Raw genomic sequence first — 6,619 nt, 5'->3', positions numbered from 1 at the left:
GGGTAGGCCCACTGCTTAGTGAAGAGGGAGAAACAGTGACAGGAAACTTGGAAATGGTAGAGATGCCTAAGGTTACCATTCGTCCGGATTCCCCCGGACATGTCCGGCTTTTTGAGCTAAAAATAGCGTCTGGGGGGAATGTGTAAATGTCCCGACCCACCCCCCCGTCTCTTGACTGCCCCCTCCAAAATCTCCCTGCCCCTTCTCCGACCCCCTGGCCCCCTTGTTGTTGGCCTTACTTCGCCTAATGTCTCTGTGAGCTTGCTCAGGAATGGCCTGAGCCCTTCGTCCCGGCAGGCTGGGGAGCAGCAGGGGAGGAGCTCCAGACTGCCGGAGGTGATCTGCGAATGCAGGAAGGGAGGGAGTGATCTCTGCTGCAGGGGGGAGGAGGGGGAAGCGGAGGAGGGGTCTCTCTGGCTGTCGGAGCCCCATGCAAGTGGCACCATCCGGCTGGCTGCCCTGTTAGCCGCGCGCGCTCTGCATGGTGGGGGGGAGGTCCGGACATTTACAAATTCCCCCCAGACGCTATTTTTAGCTCAAAAAGCCGGACATGTCCGGGGGAATCCGGACGAATGGTAACCCTAAGCATCTCTACCATTTCCAAGTTTCCTGTCACTGTTTCTCCCTCTTCACTAAGCAGTGGGCCTACCCTGTCTTTGGTCTTCCTCTTGCTTCTAATGTATTGATAAAAAGTATTCTTGTTTCCCTTTATTCCTATAGCTAGTTTGAGGTCATTTTGTGCCTTTGCCTTTCTAATCTTGCCCCTGCATTCCTGTGTTGTTTGCCTATATTCATCCTTTGTAATCTGGCCTAGTTTCCAATTTTCATATGACTCCTTTTTATTTTTTAGATCTTGCTCATAAAGAATAAAAGAAAAAGGTAGGGGAATGAGAGGGAATCCTATGCAAATGAATAACTAACTCCACAACAGTAGTCAAACCCTCCCTCCTGCAAATATTCATGCCCCCATATAAATAATTAAGTGCAAGCAGAACCCCACAAGAAAAACGCAAAAGAGACAGGTATCACGCCCGAGTCTACCCCCAAATCTGAGATGATCAGTGTGTGCACTGGAGCTCTCAGAGCTGACCAGAGATTCAAGTTTGCAGTAAGTGCTCAAATACCTGTAGCAGGCATGACTGGCATGTGTGTGTTCTTGATGCCCATCCTCGTCTCCATATTAACATTCCCCTATCTGGGTGTGTGGCTTAACCCAGTCCCCCAGGCCAAGTCAATCCTCACTCCAAACCCTCTCCTAGCTAAACTGTTGTGTAATAGGATACTCTGTTGTGTCATAAAGAAGGTGCTTATGTTGCTGAAACCTTGGCCATCCTTCAGCTTCCCGTCCTTGGCAGGAGTGTTCCCCCTCCACCCCGCTGAGCTCCCTTAGTGTTTGTTATTTTGCTAGGGGTCATTCCGGCCAGTAGCCCAGAGTCGCTTGGTGGCCAGAAGGCAACATTCTCCTTACTGCCAGAGTGGATTCCCTTAAACTACCCATCCTGCTCAACAGCCTTTTACCTGCACTTTTGTGCAACACTCCAAACCTCTGCTGTGCTGAATCCAGCCCATTATTGGAGGAGTGGTGAAGAGCAGTGAGGAGAGAAATAATACAAAGGGATCCAGAGAGATTCTAACAGAACATGAGAAATGAGACTCATCTTGAGAAAAGCAGTTAATGCATCTGTGAAAATAATCCAAACCACAGACTGAGTGGAAGGGAGAATCCTGGGAAGCATTCTACTAAAAGAAACGTAGGGGTGGCAACTACAGGGGGGAGAAAGGCCAGGGTTTTTTTGGGAGCTGCAGATACAAAGGCAACACATGAGAGAACAAGGAAAAAAACAGCCCTAATATATGGCTCTGTTGATAGTGCACCATCAGTATTGCATTTAATTCTGGGCACCACCTTTCCAAAGAGCTATTGACAAAATGAAGAGAGTTCAGAGAAGCGCAAAAATTATCCAAGGGCTGAAGGGATTGGGGAAGATTAAAAGAGCTATATATGTATGGCTAAGCTACAGCACAACTAAGGGCAAAAAATAACTGTCCAGCAATATCTAAGTGTTTTAACACCAAGAAGGGAGACACATTATTTATGGTGGTACAAGGGGGTGTAACAGGAGTAACAGAATAAAGCTACACCAAGAGAAAACTTAAGTTGGACATGAGGAAAAATTTCCTGAGCGTGCGATGTGTTTTACTAGACTGCAAACTATTCTCCTCAAGGGGAAGAGATAGGAACCCTGCCACTTGGGACATTTAAAACTAGACTGAAAAACTTCCTTTAAATGTCCTTTCTGGAACAACTCTGCATTCCTGGGAGATAAAGTGGGCGATGCCCTTGTCCATCTCTAACTTCTATGACTTTACAGCTGGAGGGGTTTAAATCACCCTGAAGCATGCCTGAACACTGGACACCTGCAGACTCTGAGGGCCAGGATGTTTCCTGTGTTTATGTGAAGGTTACTAGCACATGGTCTGATATAACACACACACTTGCAACCCCACATTAACTGTAGTTTCAATCAGGTTAGGAGACATCAGAATCTAATCTGGTCTAGAGAAGATTTTGAAACCTGATATAGGAAAGCTGTCATCTCCCTGCCTATCACTGGGCCTGCAGGCATGGTAGAGCTACCTTCTCTGCTGGCTAAACATATAGAGGAATAGCAGCCTGTTACTTGGGTTTTCTCCCTCTGACTCTAGCATTTTCCCAAACCTTTTTCCTTTAAATGTATCACAGGAGTTTAAAACAAATTCGCCCTCCCCCATACACATACACACACCTGTGTGCTGCTTTCTCAGCCTGAGGAACAACAGTGTCTCTTCCTGCAGATCTGACCAACTTCTCCACTGTTCTTCCAAGCTGCGGCTGCTGCTGCTTTACCCGTGAAGAGGATGTTCTCTTCTGGCGTCTGTCTGCTGAATAAGCTCAGTCAGAGAAAAAGTTCAGTTTCACTATGAGTATGTGCGGGGGGTGGGGAGAAAGGAGGCGGGGTTAGCAATCAGCCAATGGCCTTTGCCAAAAAGCCTCTCAGAGTTTTACAGACACTGAGCGATGTTCCCCTGTTTCAGAGAGGAAGAAAGCATCCCATAAGCATTCAAAAAATGGTCCCACTGTCCAATCAAGTCCTCAGTCAGTGGATAGATCAGGGAAATCACTATTTTTATAAAGATCGTCCATCTTCTTTAGCCCAGCAGCTCCAAACCACTGATCCACTTCTCAGTACCAGCGTTTCTGGCACTTAGTACTCTAGGTTCTCCTCACCCAATGCCTCACCTTAAGGGTGGACCTCTGTGCTTAGCCCCAGTGCACCCCACTGCCACCTGCTATTCCAAGCTTTGTGTGCTCTTACCTGCCAGAGAGCTCAGGTTTCTCCAAACTCGAGCGCCCTGATCTTGAGCAGCCAAATCTCGACGGCAGGTTGGAGCACAAACACAAGAATGAGAGGCAGTCGGCACTGGCTAAGACAGCCATATATCATGGAAAGCATTCGGCTTCAGCTGCCAGTCATTGGATCTCATTCTGCCTTTGTCTACTAGATCAAAGATCCATCTACTATCAGAAATCAGAGTAGTAGCCATGTTAGTCTGTATCCGCAAAAAGAACAGGCGTACTTGTGGCACCTTAGAGACTAACACATTTATTAGAGCATTTATTAGATGCATCCGAAGAAGTGGGCTGTAGCCCACGAAAGCTTATGCTCTAATGAATTTGTTAGTCTCTAAGGTGCCACAAGTACTCCTGTTCTTTTTATCAGAAATCGTCTCCCCAGGAAGGTACTTACACACCACGATAAAGCTGCCTCAGCCGTCCCTTTGCTAAACTCAACAGATTGAGTCCCCTCAGTCGTTCCCTGTAAGGCAGGCTTTCCAAACCTTGATCATGGTTGTAGCTCTTTTCTGAACGGTTTCCAGTTTTACAACATCCTTTTTAAAGTGTGGATACTATAATGAAACACAGTCTCCATGAATGGTCTCACTAATTTTGTTTATAGAGGTAATGCAACCTCCCCAATCCTTCTTGATAATTCTTTGCTCATACATCCAAGGACCAGTTTAGGCCTCCTAGCTACAGCATTGCCCGGGGAGCTCATGTTCAGTTAGGGGTCATGGTCGGAACTAAGTTCTTTTCAGATTCATGGCGGTCCAGGATCTAGTGTCCTATCCTGAAAGTAGGTCCCTATAGAGTTTGTTCCTAAAAGGCTTGAGCCCCTATTGTTTGAGCTAAAGGCCCAGCTCTGAAGTAACCACAACTTTCACAAGCTACCAAGTTCAAGCTATTGTGGGATCTCATGCACTCCAGTCCAGCGACTTACCTCTGGTTCAACAAGCTGTTGGAATTCCCCAAAATGGCTGTAAGCCCTTTGCATTAGTCCTCTCCCCCCCTAAACCCACCATTTTTCTGGATTAATATGTCCTTGTCTCTTGGCTTCCAAGGGTATTTCTGTGCCCAAGGAATAAAAGTTCAAGCAGACACGTACAGCCACAAAAAAGTGGGGTTTGTTTTATTGCAGTCTCAAAACAGAGTCTCAGACCCTTAGTATCTATCAGCCTCCAGAGACTTAAGCTAGCCAGTGCTTTGAGTATCAAGCTCTTCTCCCGTTCCTCTAGGGCACTTGGTCAATTGCTGACAGTAGTGCACCACCACAGAGGACCGCACTGGCAACTTGACAAGCTAAATGGCTTCACGCTGTAGTAACCGCTCCATTGGGTCCCCCTTCTCCACAGCATCGAATTTAAACTTCTTGTCCTCACCTTCAGCACTGCTCTCTCCTGCCCTTGTGCCCTACAGCATCACCCTGCCCCTCCTCCTCCCAATGCCACCCTCAATGCTTTGTCTGCTTCTCCCACAACCATCTCTGGGCCTGTGTCCGTGCTGTCCCATACCCATTGGATACCCTGAGCTGGTCCAGCAGAAAACTAAGCCTGCCTCATTTAAACCCTCCTGAAGAAACACTTCTACCATAACGCCAACAAGGAGTGAGTTAACAAGTACATTTATGTATTACTTTCTACATGATTAAAACACCCTGCTCCACCATGCTGCCTACCTGCCTTCCCTGAATCACCGTGAAACCTTCTTCTTTTGCTGGTTTCCTTCAACTCCCACCCCCACCCCTCATCCCTACCCTTTGCAGAAAGAACTAAAAAGAGTAAACTACAGATGTGTGATGCACCAGCCTACAGACCACTGTAGGTGCCCCCTCATGGCTCCCCAGTTTCTGCACACTCAAGCAGGGTCACATTTGGGAGGTTTCCTTCACAATAACAAGGGGTTGGAATATTTTACTAAATATAAATTCTGCAGAAACTGAGGGCCCACGAGCGGGCTGCAAGAAACGCTTCCAATAAACATTGCATTCTCTGCACTTCAGACTTCTGGTCTTTTCCTCTCTGTCTGCATGACAAGAACCAGGGGAGAAGGTGAAGGGAAAGCCCTCTAAAAAGTCCCTCTAAGACATTTTCCTAGCGATCTCTCTGGAGGACTCCCATGAGTTCTCAGTGTGCGTCAACACCCTGTTCCACCATACTGATTAGAGGCACAGAGAAATGTCCAGCACACAGAAACACAGCAAGCCTTGAACATTTCTATACCCTGAACCCACCTCCACACTACACAGAGAAAAGCCACTTACCAGGGGTCTCCTCTCTTGCTTCTTGCTCGCCAGAGAGAAACTGCTGAGACTGGCTGGACACTGCTGGAGTGGTGAACAGTTCCTGTCTGCCTCCCTCATTTGGTGACCCTGCTGTGGGCTCCAAATCATCGTCTAACTCCACCTCTTCATCAAAGACTTTATCTTCTGGGTTAGGTCCAACCTCTGCCTCCTCCAGTCCCGCTGAATTATCCATGGGGCTCTTGGCAGTGGAGGTGGAGTCACTGACAAGGATAGTGTCCAACTCCTTATAGAACCAGCAGGTCCTCTGTGCAACACCGGAGAGATGGTTTGCCTCCCTTGCCTTCTGGTATGCCTGCCTCAGCTCCTTTATCTTTGTTCTGCACGGCACCGTGTCGCGGTCAGAGCCCATTTCACGTAAGCCTCGAGCAATCTGCCTGGAGGTATCAAAATTCCTACGACTGAAGTGCAGCTGGGACTGCACAGCCTACTCTCCCCATATACTGAGTAAATCCAATGGCTCCACTGTGCTCCAAATGCTCTTCTGCTTGGAGCTTGGGGCTGCCATGGTCACCTGGGAAGATGTGATGAGACCTCTCCACGCTGAGCCAACAGGAAGTGGAATTGAAAAAATCCACGGTCCCTTAAAGGGGAGGGGCAGATGGTTGTTTACCTGGCTGCGGGGCAGCAGAGTTCAAACTGCTGAGCAGAGTGGTCAGGATGGGCATTGTGAGACACCTCCTGGGGGCCAATTAAAGTGATAAAATCGAGCACAGTGCCTACACTAGCACTTTGTCAACAAAACTTTTGCAGAAAAAGCCTTATGTCTCTTGTCTGGGTGGTTTTATTTTGTCACCAAAACAGGGCACTTTTGCCGGCAAAGGTCTCATTGTAGCGTGTAAGCATCCACTTTTGTCAAGAAAACTGTGTTATGTAGGCAAGGCCTTAGTGTCATATGTCCCCTTCCTGAGCAAGCTCAGAGAGAAACCAAAGGCAAACTA

At 47.8% G+C, this 6,619-nt stretch overlaps 1 protein-coding gene across 2 annotated transcripts in view; it reads right to left on the bottom strand.

Moving 5' to 3' along the window:
• The window catches only part of LOC117871874 (GTPase IMAP family member 4-like), a 20,768-nt gene extending 14,577 nt beyond the window's left edge, over positions 1-6,191 (bottom strand). The window contains exons 1-2 of one of the 2 annotated variants that reach the window (XM_034759645.1): positions 5,640-6,191; positions 2,787-2,922 (exon numbers count right to left, since the gene is read on the bottom strand). The gene's annotated coding sequence lies outside the window, so the exon portion shown is untranslated. The remainder of the gene's footprint in view (positions 1-2,786; positions 2,923-5,639) is intronic. The other variant, XM_034759644.1, reaches the window with a different exon arrangement.
• Positions 6,192-6,619: the final 428 nt, after the last annotated feature.

Source organism: Trachemys scripta, chromosome 2 (genome assembly GCF_013100865.1).
Source record: "Trachemys scripta elegans isolate TJP31775 chromosome 2, CAS_Tse_1.0, whole genome shotgun sequence".
Classification (NCBI taxonomy): Eukaryota; Metazoa; Chordata; order Testudines; family Emydidae; genus Trachemys; species Trachemys scripta.
This window is presented reverse-complemented; position numbering and strand designations above follow the sequence as displayed.